At 32.9% G+C, this 25,216-nt stretch overlaps 1 protein-coding gene and 1 pseudogene across 1 annotated transcript in view; both read right to left on the bottom strand.

Moving 5' to 3' along the window:
* The window catches only part of LINGO2 (leucine rich repeat and Ig domain containing 2), a 304,719-nt gene that overhangs the window by 175,945 nt on the left and 103,558 nt on the right, over positions 1–25,216 (bottom strand). The window lies entirely within an intron of this gene.
* LOC111745695 lies at positions 24,606–24,724 on the bottom strand (annotated as a pseudogene).

The following is a 25,216-nucleotide window of genomic DNA, read 5'->3' as shown; positions in this document are numbered from 1 at the left end:
ATAGTCAAAAAATTCCCCACAAACAAATGTCCTGGACTGGATGGCTTTATAGGTGAATTTTCTCAAACATTCAAGGAATTAACACCTATCCTTCTCAAACTATTCCAAAAAAATTAAAAGTGGGGAAAATCTCCAAAGATCACTTTACAAGGCCAGCATTACCCTGATTCCAAAATCAGACAAAGACATTAAAAGAAAAAATTATAGGCCTATATCCTTGATGAACATAGATACAAAAATCTTCAACAAAATATTAGGAAACTTAATTCAGCAATATATTAAAAAGGTCATACACTATGATCCAGCTGGATTTATTTCTGGGAATGCCAGGTTGTTTCAATATCTACAAATCAATTAATGTGATACATCATATTAACAAATTGAAAGATCATCATATCGATAAATGCAGAAAATGCATTTGACAAAATCCAGCATCCATTTGTAATAAAAACTCTCGGCAAAGTGGGAGGGAACATACCTCAACATAATAAACTTCATAGATGATAAACCTACAGCTAACATCATGCTCAATGAGGAAAAACTAAAAGTGTTCTGAAGATCGGGAACAAGACAAGGATGTCTACTTTCAGCACTTTTATTCAACATCTTATTATAAGTCCTGGCCAAAACAATCAGGTCAGAGAAAGAAATAAAATTCATCCAAATAGGAAAGGAAGAAGTAAAACTGTCATTATTTAAAGATGACATGATACTATATAGAGAACCCTAAAGATTCCACCAAAAAACTATTAGAATTGATAAGTGAATTCAGTAAAGTAGCAGGATGTAAAATTAATATTTAGAAATCAGTTGCATTTTTATACACCAATAATGAAGTATCAGAAAAATAAATTAAGAAAACAATTCCATTTACAACTGCATCAAAACAAACAAAAACCCAAACAAACCTCAGAATAAATTTAACCAAGGAGGAAAAAGACCTGTACTTGAAAATTTATAAGACACTGAAGAGAGAAACTGAAGAAAATACGAAGAAACAGAAGCTTATCCTGTGCTCATGGATAAGAAGAATTAACATCATTAAAATGTCCATACTACCCAAAGCAATCTATAAAAACAGTCACATAGATCAGTGGAACAGGATAGAGAGCCCAGAAACAACCCCATACCTATATAATAATTTTCTATGACAAAGGAGGCAAGAATATACAATGGAGTAAATACAGTCTCTTCAACAAATGGTGTTAGGAAAACTGAATATACATGCAAAAAAATGAATCTGGAACATTATTTTATACCATCTACAAAAATAAACTCAAAATGAATTAAAGTCTTAAATGTAAGCCCCGAAACCATAAAACTCCTCGAAGAAAACAAAGGCAGCAAATTCTATTAAATTGCTCTTAGTAATATTTTTTTTTCTGATATTTCTCCTCAGGCAAGGGAAATATAGAAAAAAATAAACAAATGAGACTACAGCAAACTAAAAAGTTTTTGCACAGCAAAGAAAACCATCAACAAAATGAAGACAACCTACTTAATGGGACAAGATATTTGCCAGTGATATATCAGATAAGGGGTTAATAGATCAACATCTATAAAGAATTCAAACATCTCAACACTGAAAAAATAAACAAATGATACAATTGAAAAATGAGCAGAAGACCTGAATAGGTATTTCTCCAAAGAGAACATATAGATAGCTAATAGACATAAAAAACAGGCTCAACTTCACTAATTATCAGAGAAATGCAAATTAAAACCATAATGAGATATTACCTCACACCTGTCAGACTGGCTATCATCAATAAATAAAAAAATGAGTGGTGGTGAGGATGTGGAGTAAAGGGAACCCTTGTGCTCTGTTGATGGCACAGCAAATTGTTAAAGCCACTATGAAAACAGTTTGGAGGTCTTAAAAAAATGAAAACTAGAACCACCTTATGATCCAGCAATTTCATTTCTGGGTATTTATGTGAAGGAAACCAAAATGTTATTTGAAAAAAAAAATGCATCCTTATGTTGACTGTATTATTTACAATAGCTGAGATATGGAAGCAATAAAAGTGTCCATCAACAGATGATTGGATAAAGGTGTTGTACATATATACAATGGAATAGCACTCAACCATAAAATGAATGAAATCTAACAATCTTCAGTAACATGGATGGACATACAGGATATTGTGTTGAGTGGAATAAATCAAAGACAAATACCATATAATCTCATGATCTCACTTATATGTGGAATCTGAAGAACAAAATAAATGAACAAACAAAACAGCCTCATAGATTTAGAGAGTAGGTTGATGATTGCCAGATAAAAGGGGAGTTGGAGGGTTGAGTGAAAAAGGTGAAGGGATTAAGAAGTACAAATTGGTATTTACGAAATTGTCACAGGGATGTGAAGTCCAGCATACAGAATATAGTCAATAATATGGTAATAACTGTGTATAGTGCCAGGTAGGTACTGCACTAATTGGGAGAATACTTCATAAATTATATAAATGTTTAACTACTGTACTGTATACCTGAAACTAATATAAAATCATATTGAATGTCACCTATAATTGAAAAATTAAAATTAAAATGGAATTCTCTACTTAAAAAACAAAAAATTAGAGATAGATATAATCAAATTTGATCCAATGATAAAATTGATATTTTTTCTTTACTTAAAAAATATTCTGGTATATCTTTGGTTCTATGAGGTGAGAGGAAGACCTTCCAGAGAATTAATGCAAAGTAAATCATTCATACCTAGATAATTAGACAACTCAACACAAGAAACTCAATGTGAGAGTATTTTTCTGTTTCATGAATTATATGCTTTCAAAAAATAGAAATAAAATTCTTCCAAGATTTATAGCTACTATTAGCTACTGAGTGCCAAGCTCTTTGCTGCTAAATGCTTCATGTACATGATAAAGTTTCTCTTTATAAAAACTGTGGAAGGTAGATATCATCCCCATTTTATAGGTAAAGAAAATAAATTTCAGATAAATTAATCAACTTGCTCAAGATCATTCTGACGAAAATCAAAGTAACCAGTGACTGAGGTGTAAACTTAGACGTATCTGACACAAGACCCTTGGTTTTTGCCATCTAACTTTAGCGATTTTCTCCAAACATTAAAGGGCAAACGAATCATCAATTAACTTCAAACACTGCTCAGTCTCTCTCCCTGGACTCATTTTTCTTTTGTTTTTACTGCAATAGCATCTGCAATAATTTAAAAATCTCTTTCTCTATTAAAAGACATAGCTAAAGATTATAAAATGTGCCTTGTTTACATGTATATTATATGAGAGACAGAGAAAGAAGTCTTTAATACAATCAGTCAATGACAGTACTGCAAATTAAATTTTTAAAATTTCTGCTCTTATAAAATGCAGAATTGATGCATTTTTTTTCATGCGGTCATTTTTCATATTTGAATCCAAGATAAGTGATATAGTGAGATGATATAATTTTCTTTCATTGTTCCCAGTCTTTAAGAATTATAGCATAGCTTTGAAAATCAGTTATTTTATAGTGACTCACTAAAATAATCATGAACTCTATTCCATTTCTTTTTGTAATAGTACTCATGTTCTTGAACCTCTTTTAAGAGCATCATATAAAAAGTTAATGAAGCTAATATTAACAAGCATATAAATTATATAATAATCCTAAATAATTTATATAAACTAATATGTTCATGGTCATTTTTAATGATTATATCAATAAAGTTTGCAAAAAATTGGAATTCCAAAAAATAAAACCTTCCCCTACATTTCACAAATGAAAAATCAAGGCACAGGAAGGTGAGAAAAGTATTGCCCCCGTCTCCAATATGTAAGAACCATTATTTGTCCAAGAAAATGATGGGTTATTTCTCCCCTAATGGTCAATTTCACTGAAAGTTTGTCCCTTCAGTTATCTGTGATCCTTAAAAAGGCCTGGCTTCTAGGAGGTAGTGGTTTGCTCAATCATGCCTGAAGCTATTTTTCAGGTTAAGTATCAAAAAAACTTAGAGCAGCCCTGCTGAGTGCATCATTATCTGCCATGGTAGAGTGAGAACCACAATTGTGCAACTCAGAGATGCAGGGTCTTGACCTTTGCAATAACTATATTGGCATCTCAGTTATTACTAAAAAAGTCACCAGAGTCATAACCTTGACCAATGGTAATTTTTTCTGGGTGAAAGAAAGCTTCTAACAGATTTCTGGGGCTGGTTAAAACACAGGTTACATATAGCCTTATTTATATATTCTATATTGTGGAATATATCCTTTTTAAATTTATTCCTTTTTTCTGTTTATCCAATTATGACACCAGATTGGATGCATTACTAGATATTTACTGGAGTACAAATGCAGAATACGAAACTGATAAGAAAAATATAGATTTTAATTAAATGGGCAGAGTGAAGCATTTTCAATGGTTAACAATAGAAAGGCTTAGGTTCTTTACTTGGCTCTTCTCAGTGAATTTATTTCTTCCTATTGTGAGATTTAATTTAGAATGTAAAGAAATTTTATTGCCAGAAAATTTTACAGAAATTACTTACAAAATACCTTTCTTAATTTCAATATGCACATTTCCATGTATCACAAAATTTAAAAAGTGAGGGGAAATACAGTGAACACTATAAGTATAAGCATACAGATATCTCTTTCTATTTGGGGGAAAAGGCAAAAATTGGGTCAATATGAGTCATCCAAAAGACCACTAAACTCATTTATTAATGCAGTTGGATAAAATTTAGTTGTATGATTATTAAGTGAAAGTATTTATGCCATACCCTTCAATTCATATTACCAGCACTTTTCTTAAATTTCTTGAAATGTCTTTAAAATAAAAATTGGTTTTACATGAGAATGGTGTGCATGTGTGTGCATGTGTGTGTGTGTGCGCGCGCGCACACGCACACACGCACACACACACACACACAACCAAGGTAACCTTGGTTCCTAGAGCAAAACAAAATCTTAATGTTCTAAGAAAAGTCTTAAAGACCGAAAAAGTTCTAAATCTTAAAGACCGAAAAAGTTGGATGCAAAAACTAGCAGATATCACAAGACAGAAGAAAATGAAACTGCTGTGTTAGTGTAGAAACTTCTTAATGTTCCCTGCAGATATCGAGCCTAGAGCGGGCAGGACAATCTGACCATTGGCAACCAGAAACACTTTTTCCCTCCAAGTTTCCAAAAATAAAGAGTTTAATCTATAACCCAAATTCTGAGGTGTTTACTGGGAAGACCAGATATAATTAATGCATATGATAGAATGATTTAAAGTTTACAAACTAATTAAATCACCTGTCATTGTCACCTATAATTTCTCAGCAGGTTACATATTTACCAAAGAAAAGCCATATTTATCACCTGTTCCTTTGAAGGCACACTCATCATTTAAGTCTTACTTCCTGCCATTTCTTTCAATTCCACCCTAACTGAACCACTGCTATTTAATACCTCTGTGCCTTTACCCATAAAGTTGTCTTTCATTGTGAGCCATTTTCCATTTGACAAACTTCTACTCATACTTCAAAACCTTATTCAAATACCTTGGAAGCTCTTTTTAACTCCCCACTCCCTGAATTTTTCCACGGCATTTTTGTACATATATTTTCCATATTATTTAGCAAACTATCTGGTAATTATTTGGTTAATATTCTACATTCTATGTTATAGGCTCCACAAGGACAGAGTGATTCACAGTCATGTATGCATATCTAATGCACATGTGAATATAAAAGGGGGGGTTCTATGGAAAGTAACTTCAGAGGGTGATCTGATCATAAACTCTTAACTGGGAAGGTTGTGTTGGGTAGTCACACCCCTGTAACTTTAGTGAAAGATTTTAAGCCAGCTCTGTTCATTGTTTTTGTGCATCTAGGTTAACTTAACACATCTTTGAAATGCCTAAATACCCCATAAAGTGGGTGTTAACTCTCAAGTGAGCACATAGTCTTCTTAACTACCCTGTAATACAATCTATGCCTTGCTTTCTTCAATATTCCTTATGCCTCCTCCTTAATTTCAAATGCATAAAAAAAGCTGCAAAACTGTTATTCTTCAGAGCTTTTGAGATCTGCTCAAAAGCATATGTTGTCAGTTTGGCTCAAATAAAGTTTCATAAAAATTCTCTACAGGTTTCTATGTTTCTTACAGTGACACCTATTATAAGGCTTGGCACATAGAAGAATCAAGATTATTTTCTTAAATAAAAAATATTCTTTGTTAATTTTTTTCATAATGTAATTAATATAATCATTAATCATCAACAATATAAAATTAAAGTTCATATCGGAAGTATATGATCTTGAGTCCAAACCAGTCATATTCAAATAAATATTTGGTTCAGTATCCTAACGTAGAAAATTGCCACAGCTATTCAACATGGATAACGAAGTTCTTTTTAGTTGATTAGAGAAAGGTGAACTTACCTCTGTCATGAGATTAGTTGGAATTGAGAAACAGAACAAGCTTTCATTCACTAATATTTCTGAAATTATGGGCTTGGCCCTCATTTTAGAATTCTTAGAAATGTTCTCTTTACTAACCATACTCTTGCCTTTCAGTGGTTGTCAACTGGAGACAGAATTGACAACCACAGGATGGGTTTTTGCAAATGTGGTACAGGAACTTTAGTTGTCACAAGATTGAAGGAAGCTAGTAGCCTTTAGCAGCCAGGAGCCAGGGATGTTTAGTGTCCTGCAATGCTTGGGAAAACCCACATAAAATAAATGTCCATATAAAACCATTATTCTTCATTATGTAATACTTCAAGTGACCCAAGAGTCATTTTGTATTGTTTTGTAATATTAACTTCTGTAGGCTTGATTACTCCAAGAAATACTTCCAAATCTCCTGTTAGTTTATTCATATAATGGTGTTTCATTGTCAAGAATAATCATTAGCTAGAATTATTAGCGAAGTAGTATTCTCACTGGAAAATTGTAAGGAAAAAAAGATACACTTTAGCACATTTCCAGGTTACCATGAGCTCAAGAAGAATCTCACAGATGGGTTACTACCAGAAAGTACCTTTGTTGCCTAACTTTTTACTTTTCTTGTGTACTTCACAACAATTGCTTTCTTTAAAACTGATTTGGGTCCACTTCCTTCCCCTGTGACAATTAAAGCGATATACTATACATTGTGAATGTATATGGCTAATGATAAGGTGGTTCTAGAAATCTCTAATAAGTTTTTTAGGTAGTTAGATAGCCATAAGCGATGGAAGCAAAGGCTCGGCTTAGTAACTGTAGAAATGACACTGATAGCCCAACCCAAGAGGCTGCCCCTTGGACCTCCCAGAGGAAAACTAATTTTTCAGCTAACAATACCTCTACTTCCTGGAGTACAAGGATATAAAAGACCATAGCATAGCAACCAGTTTAGGCCAGCAACAAATGCTTGTGCAGTAAGGAGTACTCTGACCTTCTTTTCACCCAGCTCATTATACCATCATTACAATGTCATGCGTATACCTGGAAGTTTAAAAATCTAATTATAACAGACTGAATTCTGGGAAGAAACATGCACAGTTAACAATAGGTTATATAATAGCCAACTGTCAATCAAAATGACCTCACACATCCATCAGCTATCACTACTCTTGTAACCACCCATCACGGCCTGAATATAAGACAGATCTCCCCACCTCTACAAGGCTATCGCCCTCTCTGGTATAGCCTATTTCTCTATTGAAACATATTTCAATAAATCTTATCTTTCCTCATCTTCACTGATCTGTAATTCTTTAGTACATCTACGGAAAGGACCGAAGCCCCCAGTGCCACTGGGGCAACAAAGGCATTAGATCATCCACAACAGTGAGAAGTTCACCCTCTAAGAGTGAAAGCAGTCAAACCAACACATGAAATCAAATATGAGTAGTGTTTAAAGTATTTTAAATAGACAAAAAAAAAAAAATCTAGTCATGGGTTTTAGTGTTGATAGATCTGGATGTGAATCCTAGCTACAAGCTGTGTGGCATTGGGTTAGTTATTTAACCTTTTGACTTCACTTTTCTCTAAAAATCTCACGGGAATTTTTTGTTTAGAATTAAACAATGTATTTCATGTATATAATAGAGGGTCTGGATTATGAAACAAACTGTAAATAAGATGATTAATGTCAAAGAAAGCAAACACCTTATCAATAATATTTATATATCTAAAGAAAGACTAAGCCAATGAAATGGAGTAAAGTGTATTTCATTTTATTAGTGAATGGCTAACCTTAACCTAAGGAAAGAATTCTCTGACCCTTCTGTCCTGAGGATTTTGGTTTGATTGGCAGAAATACATCAAAGTATTTATGATTCCATCTGATAAGTTAAGAACACTGGCCCTTTAGCCCACCAACAATTCCATTTATCTTGTTCCCTATTCATTAAGTAAACTTCTACTTTGCCTTTCATTTTGGTTTTCATAACTGGAGTGGGTTTGTTGACCAGATGATATAAAAATTGTGGTTCAGTTGGCAGTCTTAATTCTAATTATGGATTAACAACTTTCTATCTGGCTTATATGGAGTTTATATGGAGTTGCTATTGAAAATCTATTCAAGTAGATTTCAATTTGATCAATCCCAGATGCATTGGCAAAAACTGAATTTCTGAAATTGCAAAGTTAAGGGTGAGACTCTTAATTAGCTATTTGTCCAGATCTCACCTCGAGAAGCTCCAACTGATTGATGAGCAAGTCCTACTCAGAAATTGCTCTCATATTCTATAACTGAAACAACAAACAGTAAATTTGGGAAAAAATCCCAAACTCAATATCTATAATAGATTCTTTAAGCTCATTGCCCCAATGTAATATTTAAGGGAATCTAAATTCAAAGTCCTAGGGAGTTAAAGAAGCAAAACTGGTAAGTCAATTGTAGATTCTAACGACTGGTAAAGGAAGAGCCAATCAAACACTTTAGATGGAGAAAGGACAAGTGCTATTTTGGGATATTTTGCACAGATATTTCACAGTTGAAGTTGATAATCCCTTTTGTATGGAAGTCTAGTAAAATGACATTTCTTCAGCTACAAGTAGCAGAGGATCAGAGCAGTATAGTAAATTGGAAAGAGCAGGTAAATGAGCAAAAAGTCTTAAATGGATTAATAGAGAGATAAAATAGTGAATCAAATTGCTTAACATTTTCAATGTGGATTGAGTAATGACTAGGAAGAAAGAAGTTTTCCTTTTAGTTTTATCTATGAAAGGTAAAATAAACATCAAGGCAAAAGAGATATTTAGCATAAAACAAATACATATAAAGAGAAGGATTGGTGATGAAATAAAGCTTTAGAGTCAACACCAAGTAAATATTTCTAATTACAGAAATGATTAGATTACTCAAATTACTTATAAAAAGGCAATAAACAATTCAACTCAGAGTCCCAAGAGATATTTCAATCCAAACAAACACTCAGTGAAATAAAAGGTAATTCTTAAAGCTTTTGGATCACATTAGTTTTGATAATTTTCATTATGACTTCTTGTTGTAGCATATGCTTAACTTAGGATAAACTATTTGTGCAGAAATGTCTTAAATTAACAAGGTTATTAATAGACATATGGGATGTATAAACAGATGAGTAAGTAGGCAGACAAACAAATGAATGGAGACAGGTATATGGATGGATAGATAGATAAAAAGATAAAATTAGTTTGCAATCCTCTGAAAATTTATCTTTAAAGTCCTGTAATAATTGTATAAAGGGTGTTAAGTTATAGAAATATCTGTTGTTTCCTTTGAGCTTGGGTGTGAATGATATATATTATTTTGAATGAGAGAAATACATTTTTTTTTCAGAACTTCCCAGATGTAAGCTTATTTTGCCTGGTATAGTGTTTCTCAAACTTGGCTATAAACCCTGGAATGCTTGTTAAAGGTACAAATTCTTGGGATCAATACAACTCCACTGTAACAGAATCTTCCAGAGGAGGAGTCTGAGAATAGGATGTTTTAATAAGTACTATTGAGATTCTTATGGCTCCAGGATTTAGTGTAATGACATTCATAATTTCAGAAATAAGAATTTCAATATGTAAACTTTTTCGAAGAGTCAATTTCAGCTTTGGAAAAATTAGGATAATAGTTGTAGATTTTATCTGCTGGGTATAGATTCAGATCAGTTCCCCAAAAATGTATTAAAGCCTATAGACGTTATGTTTAAACCTCTGCTAAGTGCTTGAGGATGGGGGTGGGATAAGGAGAGGTAGTAATATCAAACAACAACAAAAGACTCCTGCTTCCTAATAGTTTAATAGTCTGGTTTGTCAAAGATGAATGACAAAGACAAATCAAAGCTTATGCAAGACAGTAGATAATCAAGTATTTATTGACTGAGGGAGTACAATAAGAATGTAAAAAAGAATATCAGTGTGTGCTTGAGTTGAATCAAAGTTAAAACACTGTTGGACTCCTGCAACTACTTTACTCCAGTATGGTGGATATTTTGCAATTAAGACTTTTGAAAAGTAAGATTTCAATACTCAGGTATTCAGCCCTTTGTAAGACATTAACACAATGAAGAATAGATGCAAGAATGAATATGGGAAGCTGTCAGGCCACAGAGGAGATCATCTAAGCAGAATGGCATAGCACCTTCTCTTCTTTATCCTTCATTGTAACGTAACAATGTTTTCCGAACCAGGATTATTAGGCAATAGAAAGAAGTGCTCTGCTCTTACCTGTTTTCAAGAGTAGGGGATAGGAGAAACCCCCAATGGTTACTAGAGGATATTGGGGGTGGTTGGGGAAGAAGGTGAGAGTTGAGAGAAATAGAGGATGCAGTGATAACCATAGAGAGTTTTTTAAACACTAGATACAGTGCAAACTATGAGGTGCTATGGATTTATTTGCATACTCTGGGTACTATAGCAATTCTCTAATGCTGCAGAGTATAAAGTAGCCTACAAAATAACATGTTTATATAGAATTTTTTAAGAACATCAAATTGCTTTTTCAAGATCACATTATCATTTTTTAAAATATGAATTTTGATTTATAGTTAGTCAGAACTTGGTATCTGTACTTTTAATTCAGTTCTGAAATGTGCTTCTGACCTACTGTGAATGCTTAAAAAACCATTGCTTCATATTTCGGCAAACCATGTGTTAATTTCCTTTCTTGCTCTTTTCTCACAAATTCACCCCCTCCTCACTGGATGTGAAATTTGAATAAAGGATCTTGAAGTTCCTAGTCTTATGCATTCTTTAAACATTCTTTAAACAATTTGAAATTAAAAAGTCCTCTCTCTCCCCACCCCCCATCCTGCACCCCACCCCCTCATTTTGCACAAATAGCATCTGCAAATGTGGCAAAAAATGACTTTATTCTCTTCCAGGCTCAATACCAAGATTCCTTAATCAGAATTCTTTCTAATAAGGCTCTTTCTCTCTCCCAAACTGCAAACTGTCTGGGCCTGAGGACTTTTAACTGATTTGTTCTGTGCTGAGGTTAGCTCTAATCTCAATGTCTTTGTCGAGCAAACAGATGGGAAGGGACAAAGTCATATGGCACTGTCAAAAATGATTTAATAATGTTTCACTTTTTATTTTTAAATAGAATCTTGAGAGAAAGTTTTGTTCCCACTCAACCCCCTGAATGGCACCAATCACAACAGGAGCACATAGCTCTCATTGGTTATAAGTAGCCAGCTACATGATGATCAGCTCGCTTCAGATGTAATTGCCCATAGGTCAAGAGTGAATGGCCTGTCTTAAATGCCTAGATAGTCAGTAGCGTTTTCCATTTTTGGGCTCCTTTCCTCAACAATCCCTACCTTCAGGATGTGTCAGAATTGAGAAGGAGATGAGCCAACAACAATTCCTACATAATTATTCTACCTACTATCCGCTGTGATCACGTTTTCTGAAATATATGCATACTGCTTACTATATGCTGTGATATGCTAGATACTCTTCTAAGCATGTTAACAATATTAACTAATCAGTTCATCCTAATAACCTTACAAGGTAATACAATGATTTCTCCAATTTACAGAGGAAACTGAGGTACGAAGAGGTTAAATGATTTATCCAAGGTCACACAACTAGTAAGAATTTCAGAAAAGAGAAATTAGGTCTTACTCACAAAATTACAGGAATATTTGATTTTCAGAAAAGCCACAAGTAAAATCAAATTTATATTCCTGGGGATTCTTTGTTTTCTATTCCTATATTTTATTCAGGCATAGAATGTCAGGTTAGGGATCAACACAAAAAAGACTCTAGGCATCAAGAAAGCAGTAAAATTAATAAGAAAGTAGGGAATGAAATTCTGAAAAAAGTTCACTGATAATATCCTTTATGGTGAGGCTGTAGGAGCCAGGAGGATCAGACTAATCTCTAGAAAATTCTCGCTAAAAATGTTTTTTCCTTCAATATGGATAAAATTGCAACTCTACTAAAGCAACAAGAGCTCCTTGAATTTATCCTGCTTCTCACCTTTTGTCAGGTTAAAGATAAGAGATATTCTCTATAAAAGACTTGATGGAAAAGAGAAAGGTAAACATTAAAAGTGAAAATTAGTGTTAGAAATAAAAACTACAGATAAAAATATAATAAAATAAATAACCACTAGCTAGCCTAATCTAGCAAATATAGGGAAAGTAGTTTGAAAAAGGGGAATGAATTGCAGCTACAGAGGAAATTAAATGTTTGGAAACCTAGATAAAATGATTGATTTACTAGGAAAACAAACTACCAAAATTTACTTAAGAAGTGATAAAAATCCCAAACATTTTTAAATAATCACATAATTCCTATAATATTTAAGGTATTTCAGAATACAAAATAAAGGAAGATTCATAATTATTTTATAAAGGCAGTGTAACACTTGTACCAATCCTGAGAAAGCAAACATACCCAAATGAGAGAAGTATATATGTTGATTGCACTACAATTAATGAAAAAAACTCAAATTCAGGAATATATTGTGAAAATAATTCATTATGGCCAAGTTTAGCTTATTTTTAAATAGCAAAGATATTGCAGTATTAGGATATCAATAACTGTAACCATCAAAATAGATTAATGGAGAAAGACCATATAATCCCTTAAATAGATCCTTAAAGAGGCATTTGATAAAACCCAACATTTTCTCCTAATAAAAATCTTTAATAAGTGAGGATTATGTAATACTTTCTTAACTGAATATTAATTTATCTTTATGCATGCACACATACACTTATATACACACTAAATATACATGTAAAATACAAAGGTCAATATGATGCTGAGGATTAATGATGATATTCTAAAAGCATTACAAATAAAGTCAAGATCAACTTAAGAATATCTTTTATAACCAGTGCTATTTAATATTATGGATTTGCTAACAAATATAGACAATAGTATTATGACTATTTAAATAAATGCTATAATCATTTTGAAGTCAATATAACTAGAAAACCCAAAACAATGAAATAAATTTAAATTTAATAGAACTTTAAAAAAAATTTTTTTTAGTCTAGTGACTAATAAAATTTAATTTAAAAAATCCTACTTATCATGACAATAAACCATAAAAAATTATTGAGAATAAACTTAAAAACTATATAAGTTGTAGAAACTATAAACTAATGAAGACTTAGGCATTTTTTTTTATTTTTGAATTTTTATGAGTTTATTTGAGCCAAACTTGACATTCTTGAGCCAGATGATTCAAAGTTGTAAAAATATTAATCTATATTAATCTAGAAATGAAATCTACTCTTATAAAAATATCAACAATATTATTTTAGAATTGATTTAGAAGGATATACAATATTGCAGATAAATCTTTAATGTAATGAAGCCTTACTAAGTCCACCAAATATAAGACATATATTGATTTCAATATAACTAGAAACCAAAGGACTAATAACCATAATATATAAAATGCCTAAATATCAATGAAGAAAAGACAATGCTCAAAATTATTAATAAAGTTACAGAAATTTAATCAGAGAGCTAACTGTTCATTTATCACAGAAGCAAAAGGTCTGTATCATATGATAAGACATTGTTTCTGAGAGTTTAAATTAGCACAATGTCTTAAAGGGCAATCTGACAATGTCTAGTAAAATAAGAAATATTAATAATTTTGACCTAGAAGTTTTACTTAGTGAACATTTGTATAAGTACAGAAAGACATGTATATTGAGACTTGTGACTTACTTTTTTATTCCTCTAGGTGTTAGGCATTAAAAACAGACCATATGCCCATTTGTGAGGGTTGCGCATACACATTATGGTATATCTTAATATGGAGATAGGTCTTTACATGTGGAAATGGTAATAATTCTAATTAGGTAGACCTTGTCGAGATTACTGATTGACATACCTGTAGTGGGCTACTATAGTACAGAGTTATTTTATATACTGAGAAGGAAAAAAAAGAACATGGTTAAGGAATTTTCGTTATCTGGCATTTACTGGTGTTCAATTAACGTTTGCAAGTTGAATGAACAAATGTATTGATATAAACCGATAGTAAACTGTAAAATAATATAAGATGTAAAATCATCTATCTATAAAAAGTATCTCTCTTTAAAAGTGGTCCAGTCGTTTTTAATTCACAAAATATTTTTATTTTCTAATTAATCAATTTCTATAATTTTCACATTTTTAATAAACATGCAATTGCTTGTGTTTAAAAGATTGAAATATGAAGAGAACACTCCATAGCGGAGCTATGCTATTTGTCACCTAAAGTTAAATTTGTTGTGATTAAATTAATAATTAGGCAGTGGGATACTGTAGTATAGGCAGAGTGATTTTATATCCTGAGAAGAAAAAGAGCATGGTTAAAGAATTTTCATTAAAGAAAGTAAATGATTGTGACAAGACTTACTTCAACTTCATGAATTGAGATTTACTAAGAATTTTCATGTACACATTTATTTAATTTTTATATTATTTGCATCTCAAAGATGGAAAGAGTAATGTTTAGGAAGAATAAAAGCCCCACAGTAAGTAATGGACAATCAAGACTTGAACTCGCTTTAATTACTCCATTCTTTTGCTAATGCCATGACAAGCATCACTATTTAGCAGGTGCCTCTAGTTGAGGAGTTAGTATCTCTTTGCGGGGTGGAGAATGAGGAAAGGTAGGCGGGGTTTGGATATGGAAATACAAATTTCCATCTAAAACATAATTGTATAGTCTGTTCTTCATTTGTTTACTTTAATTATTTTTTCACCAGTAAAGAATAATTGAAACTTTGGGTGAAACTACTAAGGCAGTGTTTTTCAACTCAAAATAAAGCGCACTCCATTTCCTGTGGGGCCAAATTTCAATTTGTAAAGGTTGTAACTCAAAGATAAACATATGCTGATCCAAATATAAAAAATTCCAGGAATAAATATAGTATTTCCATTTCTGTATTTGGTCTGGTTGGACACATGCCTGTGAGTGGGTTTTTATTTATAAAGACAAAGGACAGATTGTATATTATTTTCTTGTTACAGGGAAAATGAAGCTTATTCACAGAGTATTATATTTCTGGGCATCAAAATTACTTTCTACCTGTATTAAATCCCTGCATTTCCATAATGAAAGAAAACCTTTGTTCTAATGAATGATACTGTGCAATTTGTAATCAAAGGTTATGAATTTCCACTCTGCAGCATTTTCTTTTCAAACACCTCCGGACTTTCAATATGTGTTCCAACTACATTTATAGAGATAACAATCTCATCATAATATTAGAAGGATTATAATGAAGAACACAATGTCAGGTTTGAATGAAAGATAGTTTTTCTCTAAAAAAGAAAATTAAAAAAAACATTGAACTTGCTTCATTTACTTTTAGAAGTTTTAGAAATAATTTGCTTTATTTTTCAATCACTGAATCCTTAGCTGTTAGAAGGCAGAAATAAAAAATATTGGTATTTTGCAACTACTATGGGATTTTAATTCTCCCCTGTGAACTCCAGTCAGAAATTATCATTATGGTTACTTTATTTATTGGTAGTTTATTTGTAGACAATTTTTCTGGGAGCATTATGATTCATTAAAGAAAAGAAAAATATGTAAGCAATCAACACATAATGGTTTCCAGCTTTGGGCAAACAAGTTTATCTTGACAGTATCAATTTACTATAAGAATCAATTTTTCTATGCTTAGATTTCCAGCAAATTCAACAACCTGGAACACAGCTAGGAATCCAGAAGTAACGAAAAACCGTCTCTGAGGAGCCACGTGAAAGGATCAGTCATGAAAAGTTATGAGTATGAGAAAGAGGATCCCATGTATTCTCACTTAAGCTCTCTTAGTTTCCTCTTTGTGCACAATCATAGCAAGTCATACTCCCTTATGTCTACTCATACTTCCCTCAGTCTCTACACAATAGCTGGACTAGTCTTTTTAAAACACAAAATTGATTATGCTTCTCCCTGCCTGAAACTTTTACACATAGAATATGCCTAACATATGTTCATTGGAGTAAAAATTTTTTTTTTTGTAAAATATGCTCCATTGAAATGGCAGACTATGTATTAAATTACATGCCACTGTATTAGGATATCTCTGGGGATGATGAAGTGCGGTCCTGGGCGTAGAAAGAGGGGATTGCCCTTCTAACTGCTATTTCTACATAGAGCTCCCCTGCATGGGTGTAAGGCAGTTTCCAAGTATAAGTTTCACAGAAGACTCGAACTGTGTAGTTACAATACAGTTAGGGAACCATCCTTCATAAAGCATGCACTGAGGAGGAATTGGCTAATTACACTTTTCGCCTCCGTTGTGAAGATTTTTAAAGGACTAGCTTGAGAAACATGCCTTTATTTAGATCATTCCTTTAATTCCAAAGTAGATCTATATAATAGAATGATTTACCAATAAAAAGATCAAAGAGAAAAATAAGTGTAGAATAAAACAAAGCTAAAAGGAAGTTGCCCACAGACAAGCGCACGAGAACAGACGAATAATTGCTAAATTCTCAATCTATCATTTTCATGCTTGATTTGAGGGGATAACAAACTGTTTATACATGTATAAAAATGGTGATTGCAAATATTTTCTTATTTCGTTACCTGGATTGTGAACTGGCACATAATAAAACATATTTTAATTGTATTTTATGAATTATTTAAGGTAATTCTCACAATATTTTCCCACAGGTATTATAAATACTTCAGATAAATCCACAAAGAATTAAAATGCTGAAATTGTTATGGCATATTTTAAAGTAAAAATTTTCTTAAATAAAATAAATTATTTGTTTCAAACAAGTTTTAATGGGCATATGTGAAGATTTTCCTTTTTCTTAGATGATTTATGAGCTATTTTTCTAAAGTTAAATTTTGTTGATTTTCATACCTGATTAGAAAAAAAGATTAGTTTAAAAATACAAATAAAATTTTAAATTTTATAATCTTCTGGGATTATTTGGAAGTCTGATCAACAAAAAACTAAATGGCAGGTTTCTTGCTTTACCTGATTGCTTAGCTAAAAAAAGACAATGGCAGTTGTTTTTAGTTAGCTTCAGGTAACTAAGAACATTTGCTATAATTACATACAGCTTCTTTGCCCTCTTATAAGGTTACCTATTACCCATAGCTGTGGGCTAACTGAGATTTCTTTTAATTATAAGAAAGTGACAGAAGTCTGTTTAACGAAGATAACTGACTGGGAGCTCCTAACCCAGACTCATTGCCATGAGATCCTAGTTCCTATGACTGCTGACATATGATTGTCCAGCTGCGAGTGAACACAGTTTCCTAGGAATGCGCTGCTTTATAAAAGTGAAACTATAGCAATTGTGAAATTAGTGACTACAGAACATGAAGGTTAACAGAATGTTCTAAGAGGCAGGGGAGGTCTGCTGAACCGAATGTGTCAGTATGACTTGTACTCATGAAGACTGTTGAACTCTAATAGAAACAACGTCCATCTGGTATGGTATGTTGAGAGGGCTCTGACTTACAGTGATTTTCTATGAGGGATTCCACTCATTCAAGGAGCCCTCAGACCTATCTTATTAAAACAAAAGGAAGGAGAAAAACTGAAAAAATTTCTGTCTGCTGAATTATTTATCACCTCACCTATTTCCAGAAGTAGGGACAAAATTTCATCCTAACTATCTACTACCTTTCTGTTCCTTTATATCAGGCTCCAAATCAGCTTGCATGTTCAGATTGCCCCGTAAAAGACAAAAGTCAGAATCTCTGTTCCATTCTTACTCTCTTCTACTTTTGCACTTAATCTCTGTGCTTTGATACTCTGCAAGTGTGCATTGTTCATTCATTCTTCTATAGACATTTATTTATTCACTGACTAATGATAGCCTCTAAAGAGGGGTAAGTTTTTCCATTTTGTTCATTATTCTATCTTCAGTGCATGGAACGGTGCCAGGCAATATCAAACAGCAGTTATTGGCTGAATGGAAAAATTAGTGTCAGACACTATACTGATTGCTGGCTTTCAGCTCCCTATACCTATTTATTAGCCATTCTGGTTTCACTATTCTCTTGATTCCTTTTCTAGCATTTAGGATATCCATGTCCCTGAACAGTGTTTGGTGTTACTCGATTTTCCAATTTTGAGCTCTCCAGTGGTTTCAGGTGGAGACTTTCCAAATCAACTCTGGGCCCCACACATTGAATCAATACAAAGTTCCAGCCAAAGAGTGAAGGACACAGAGGTCAAGATTCAGATGATAAATACATAATACCCTTACACAGTGAAATAACTTCTAATAAGCTTTTAATTCTATAAATATAAAAGACATTTAGATGTATGATGCTAATATAATAAAGAAAAATGGTTGGCAATGAATATTAATATTGTTATCCAGTTATTTTGTCAATTAAAGTATGAAAGAAATAAGTATAAATATGTTTTTTTTTCATTCAAAATGAGTTAAGGTATATATTTTAAACTCAAATTCATTAAAAATTATTTAGTACCAGTACAGACCAAGATAGTATTAGCCTCATTTTGTTGATGAAAAAAAGACAGAAATCAAATGATCCTCCTAAAGCTAGAAAGGAAATCAATTATAATTTCCCATTTCTATTTGCATTGCAAATTGAGTTAGGATTCATGTATAATAGGAAATAGCCAGCATAGAGTATAACTTACATGATTCAGTAGAATAATTCAGACATCAATGATTTCATTTTAGGCAGAGTCTATGAAAATATTACCAAATGATACTTTAGAACTTTTCGTCACCAACTATTTTCACTATTTCATTCCATCACTGTAAAAACTCACTCAATATTCTAATTTAATAATACTAATACATAATTTCCATTTTATCACTGGCCAAGAAGAAGTATTAACAATTTTCCCAATGTATCATTAAAAGTATTCCATAAAATGTTTCACTAAATATGTTAGACAGGATCGACAATGTCTCTCAAAAATTAGAAATAGAACTGCCATATGATCCAACAATCACACTTCTGGATAAATATCTAAATAAAATGCAATCAGTATCTCAAAGAGATATCTGCATTTTAATGTTCATTGTAGCATTATTTACTACAGCTAAAATATGGAAACAACCTCAGTGTCTATCAATGGATAAATGGATAAAGTGTGGTTTATATAAACATAGGAGAATATTGCTCAGCCATAAAAGGAAATCTTGCCATAGATGATCCTGGAGGTCATTATGCTAAATGACATAAACCAGACACAGAACAGAAAGACAAATATTGTATGATCTTTTATATGTGGAATCTAAAAAAGTCAAACTCACAAAAGCAGAGTAGATGGTCACTGAGAGGGTCAGGGAAGTGGGGATGTTGATCAAAGACTACGAAGATTCAGTTATGTGGGATAAGTTCTGGAGACCTAATGTTCATCACAGTGACTGTATTATGTACTTGAAATTGGCTGTGTTCTCCCCTCACCTTATGTAACTGTTTACTATGTGAGGTGATGGATATGTTAATTAGCTTTTAATTGTGGTAATCATTTCACAATGTACATCAAAACATCACCTTATATACCTTAAATACATATAATTTTTATTTTTCAAGTATACCTCAATAAAACTGGAAAAAATATGTTCAAACAATATCCCCAATATAGTAATGGTTCTATTGTGAGAGAAAAGGAAGGCGTGAGTGGTCTGCTGTGAATTCGAAATTTCATTCAAGTTTTATCTTATATCCTAAATTTCAAAAAGATTTTGAATCAAATTCCATAACATAATCTGTTTTGCCTACAGTCTTTTGATTAAAAATGACAGAAACCAATATCAAACTAATTTAGGTGGAAAGGGAATCTTTACACAATTTTAACAAGAGCAAGAATGACTAGGGGCCATTTCTATCAGGTCCCTAAATAACAGTAAGTCTGTCCCTTCTCTTCTCTTGCTATCTAGCCCCCCACACCTCATCTCATTTATTTACTATGGATTAAAATTTGTGTTTCAGGAACATATTTTACATTTTTTTCTGTATTCTTTGTAACCCCTTGTGTACCACTTTCTATTCTGGAGATGGCTTGATGGTGGCAGTCTTGGTGGGATTCTAGGTAGGGTCTCAGTATGTGGTTGTAGAAGCCTTTGCTTGCATGGGGCTTAACTTACATACAATTGGTTCTGTGGGTTAGCACAACAACAATATGGTATACTATAGTGAAGACCGGCATGGAGATATGGGAGACTGCCTTTTTGAATGCACTGTTAAACTCTGGTGAGAATAAAGTGAGGGAAATTGCTTATGGGAAGCCAAGCACTGAAATACTCTAATGGGTTGAAATGTTTAGATTTTATCCTTTTGGCAACAGTGATGAATTAGAAATTTTAAAGCTAACGGTTATGTTCATATTTGTGTTTTAGAAAATAACTCTAGTAGGAATGTGAAAGGTTAATCACAGGAGCAAGAAACCAGAAGCCAAAAAACCATATAGGTCTATTATAATTATTCCAGGCAAAAAAATTAGTTTGAGAGACATTGAAAAGGAGACATCAATAGAATCTGGAGATAGAATATTTCTCCTCTGCCAACAATTTCGGCTTTTAAACTTGAGTATGACTCGCACAGGGTTCTTGGACAAGCTTTGCTTGGACTCACTTGAGCGCTTTGATGCAGTGAAGCACCAACCTCATTTAATTCCCAGGCTGGGCCCTTCTTCCTCCCAGTTAATCTTTAAGACAGAAAATTAGATATGTAGGTCTCTTAATTTTTAATTGTTAGTGTTTCTAATTTTGACACAGACACTGTAAGGGCAAACCCAGATTTCTAAAATAAAGACAAATGCAGAGTTATAAAATTTATTTCTCTAAAAAAACAATGTTTTTTTTTTTATGGTTTATTGTACATTTGTTCAAATCACAAGTGGATCAGTAGTATTTAATTGGTGTCTTTCATGCTAAACTTTTGTTAATGGTATGGTGTAATTTGTTACTTTGCTGCACTTCTCTGCAGAGACTGACATCCTGGGAACATCCAGAGACCAAAGAATGGGGTTAAGGAGTCTGACCATGGAGGGAGGTGGGGTACAAAAAGGATTTGGGATAATTCATCACTCTCCTTCCACTCTTCCCTTCTAGGTTTTACACAAAAGATGCCTAGTTTTCTCTGTTCGAACCATATGGTAGGTTTGTTGAAAAGTTCACAATCTCAAATTCATTATTACCATGCCATTCTCTATTCATTTTTAGTTTTAAAGGAAGGAAAACTAAGTGCAAGAAAATGAACTCAAATAAAAAGTCATTGAGCCTGCAAAGCTTATGGTTTTGCCTGTAATCCTTTTCATCCTTTTTCTTATTCCGTTTGAACTGGCTTTTTTCCTTCTAGAGAAGCTGAGGCTTCCTTTTAATGGTTTTAGTTTATTTTTCTCTCTCAATTAACCAAATCTTACTCTACTGAAAGAATTTTATACTTAATGATTAGAATATTGATCACTAAATTTGCCAGCTCTGAAAACATAACCTATTTTATGTATGAACATGTATATTTTGCTTCAAACTCCTAGCACAATGTGAACACAAAGAGATCATCTAAAAAATATCAAAACCAATTCAACAAAACTGTTACTTAGCCAAACACAAAATCACCAAATACATCAATAACATACCTAGTACTTCATAGATATCGTTTATATCTGGTTATGAGTCATAACATCATTACCTTTCAAAAGATACAATTGTCATGCATGCATGCATGCATGCATTTATTTATTCAACAAATGTCTGCCAATAACCAACTACAGACAAAACACTATGCTAGGTGCAGGGCATACAAAGATGGAAAGATACAGGCTTTGTCTACAAGGAGCTTCAAATCAAGAAGAGGCAAAATATGTACTTACAAATCTGTAGTGGAGCTAAAGAACTTGTTTTCTGGAGACAAACTGCTTGTGTCAAGCTCTTGGCGCTGCTGCGTGCTAGCTCTCTACGCCTCAGTTTCCTCAGTGGAGGAAGGAGTATTTATAAGCTTTCCCATCCCAGGTGAATGTTAATATTAAATGTGATAAGGTGCACATGTGCTCAATGCAGTAACTGTCCCATAGTAATTAAGAAGTATGAGTACTGTAAAAAGCTACTACTTTATGATACTAAAACACTCTCATAGGCACTCATGAAGGTTCGGAAGCCATAGGACATTTCAATAAAATGGTTCAGAGGACAGATGACCCTTTTTCTGTTCGGTGATAGAAAGATGCTCAGAGAGACTTTAAGGCATTTATGACAGACACAGTAAAGGAGGAATATGATTATAATTTATTGAGATGGGCATGGGCAAGAAAGGGAGCATTTAGATTAAATGTAGAAAAATATATTTTTTTTAAATTAGGAGAATGGAAGAAATGCCACTTTCTAGAACTGTAAAATTTGACACAGCACAAATATGTAATGGAGTTTTCTCTAATCAATAGTATTATCAATAATATTTTTTTCTCCCAAATTTTAAAGTTGGGTCCTGTATCTTGCAGAAAAAAACTGGCTCTTGGATTCTGTCAAGTCCTGTCTAAATTAAGAATAACTGCTATTTCTTCCATTACCAACACTTTGTGCTTGTTTAATTATACATCAAGAGTGACTCTTTAGTACAGGGTCCATACTAAATGCCACAGATGGTGAGTGAGCACTCTCATCTCTGTCCAGCCAGAATTCAACTTCTTCCAATTCTCTATGATTCTGGAAATTGTTCAGAATAAAGCATCCTAGTTGTCTTTTTTTAGACAACTAGGTAGAATCTCAACCTACGTGTACAAGGTTTATGATTTAAGAAGGGACTCAAGAGACTATATATGTAGATTCCTGGAGCATTTTTCCCAATGTACCTCCTTCTTTTCCAAATCTTTGTGATGCAAATTCCAAAGACCTCAGCTTCCACAACCGCTGATCCCCATCTACTAAACTTTTTATGACCTTAAGACCCCCATGTTCTCTAAGGGAGACAGTCATTCTCTGACTGCTCATTTTTGAAAACAGTTATTTTGTTTCATATATTTGTCCAGTTTTCTAGTTGGTTTTAGTGAGAGAATAAGTGTGGTTCTAGGTTATTCCATTATGGCTGAAGCAGAAGTTGCTCAAATGGGCATCCTATGCATTTAAATCATCCTCAGTGATTCTAATAGAAAGCCAAGTTTGAAAACAATTAGATCAGGCATATTTGTCATCTCCTTCCCTATACTTCATAGGAATGGCAAGGTGGTTTTGCCAACCAGCATCCCTTCAGCACTTTTTTTTGGTAACTATTACTTATTTTCCGCTAGAGAGTTATGCTTACCCCACATTGGCCCCAGAGCATAGCATCTCTTTGGCTACAATGACTTAATTCTGTCGGACTTATGCTTGAACTTTTAGAGAAGAGCTTTCCTTCTTGCTTTCTGGAGAGGACTCTGGTGTGCTGTAGGTCTGAGAAGAGTGTCTTGATGACATCATTTGTACACCAACTCAAACTGAACTTAAAGCTAGATATGCTTCTGGAAATTTAACATCCATTAGCCAATGAATTTTCTTCTACTTAATAGTTTAGATTTTATTTTGCTTATAAAACTGGAGTAGGAAATATGACCTCAAGAATCATGAAGTCTTGATATTTATAGTATAACTGAAAACTCCTATGCACATCTGAGGTAGTAGAAAATAGCAATTAGGAGACATTTTTAGAAATATAACCTAGAAACTATAAAAAAAATGTTTCTTTTGCTCTCCAACCTCTAGAATCAAGTATCTAAACTTAAGAGTACCCACTGACAGTGTACATGGGTTCCTTTTTCTCCACATCCTCCCGAGCACTTGCCATTTCTTGTCCTTTTGAGAATAACTATTCTAACAGGTGTAGGGTGTTAGCTCATTGTGATTTACATTTCCTTGATGACTAGTGATGTTGAGCACCTGTTCATGTACCTGTTGACGACTTGTATGTCTTCGGAAAAAAATGGCTTTCAGGCCCTTTGCCAATATTTAAATTGGGTTATTTGTGGGTTATTTATTTTTGGTATTGAGTTGTATTAGTTACTTATATATTTTAGCTATTACTTCATATTCTATATATAGTTTGCAAATATGTTCTCTCATTCTATAGGTTGCTTTTCTATTTTTGTCTAATGTTCCCTTTGCTGTACAGAAGCTATTTATTTATTTATTTTTATTTATTTTTAATTTTTTAGGTGACACAACCCTTTGTTGACCTCACAGATTGCAAGGACCTTGTCAGTTCACAATCCCTTATTTTTATTTTTATTTTTTATGCCTACAGCACCTGGTTTTCCTAAGTGGTCTCCCAACCAAGTAATAACCAGGCCTGACCTGGCTTAGCTTCTGAGATCAGATGGGATCAGGCTTATTCAGGGTAGCATGGCCATAGACAGATTTTTAATTTGATGTAATCCTGGTTGTTCATTTTTGCTTTTGTTGCTTGTGCTTTTGGGGTCATATTAAAAAAAAATCATTGCCTAGATCAATGTCAAAATTTTTTCCCTATGTTTTCTTGTAGGAGTTTTATGATTTTAGGTCTTACATTTAAGTCTTTACTTTATTTCAAGTTAATTTTTGTGAGTGTTCTAAAATAGAGGTCCGGTTTCATTCTTTTGTTTGTGAATATAGTTTGAAATAAGGAAATGTGATGCCTCTAATTGATATAGATTATATTGATTATGGAAAAGAGTATAGAGTTTCCTCAAAAAATTAAAAATAGAACTACTCTCACTTCTGGATATATATCTAAAGGAATTGAATCTGGATATATATCTAAAGGAGTTGAATCAGGATCTCATATCTGCATCCCCATGTTCATTGCAGCATTATTTATTAAAGACATGGAAAGAACCTAAGTGTCCATGAAAGGATGAATGGATAAAG

The sequence above is a fragment of the Pteropus vampyrus genome, unplaced genomic scaffold, assembly GCF_000151845.1.
Source record: "Pteropus vampyrus isolate Shadow unplaced genomic scaffold, Pvam_2.0 Scaffold161, whole genome shotgun sequence".
In the NCBI taxonomy this organism is placed as follows: Eukaryota; Metazoa; Chordata; class Mammalia; order Chiroptera; family Pteropodidae; genus Pteropus; species Pteropus vampyrus.
Note: the sequence above shows the minus strand (reverse complement) of the source record. Positions and strands in the feature narration are given on the sequence as shown.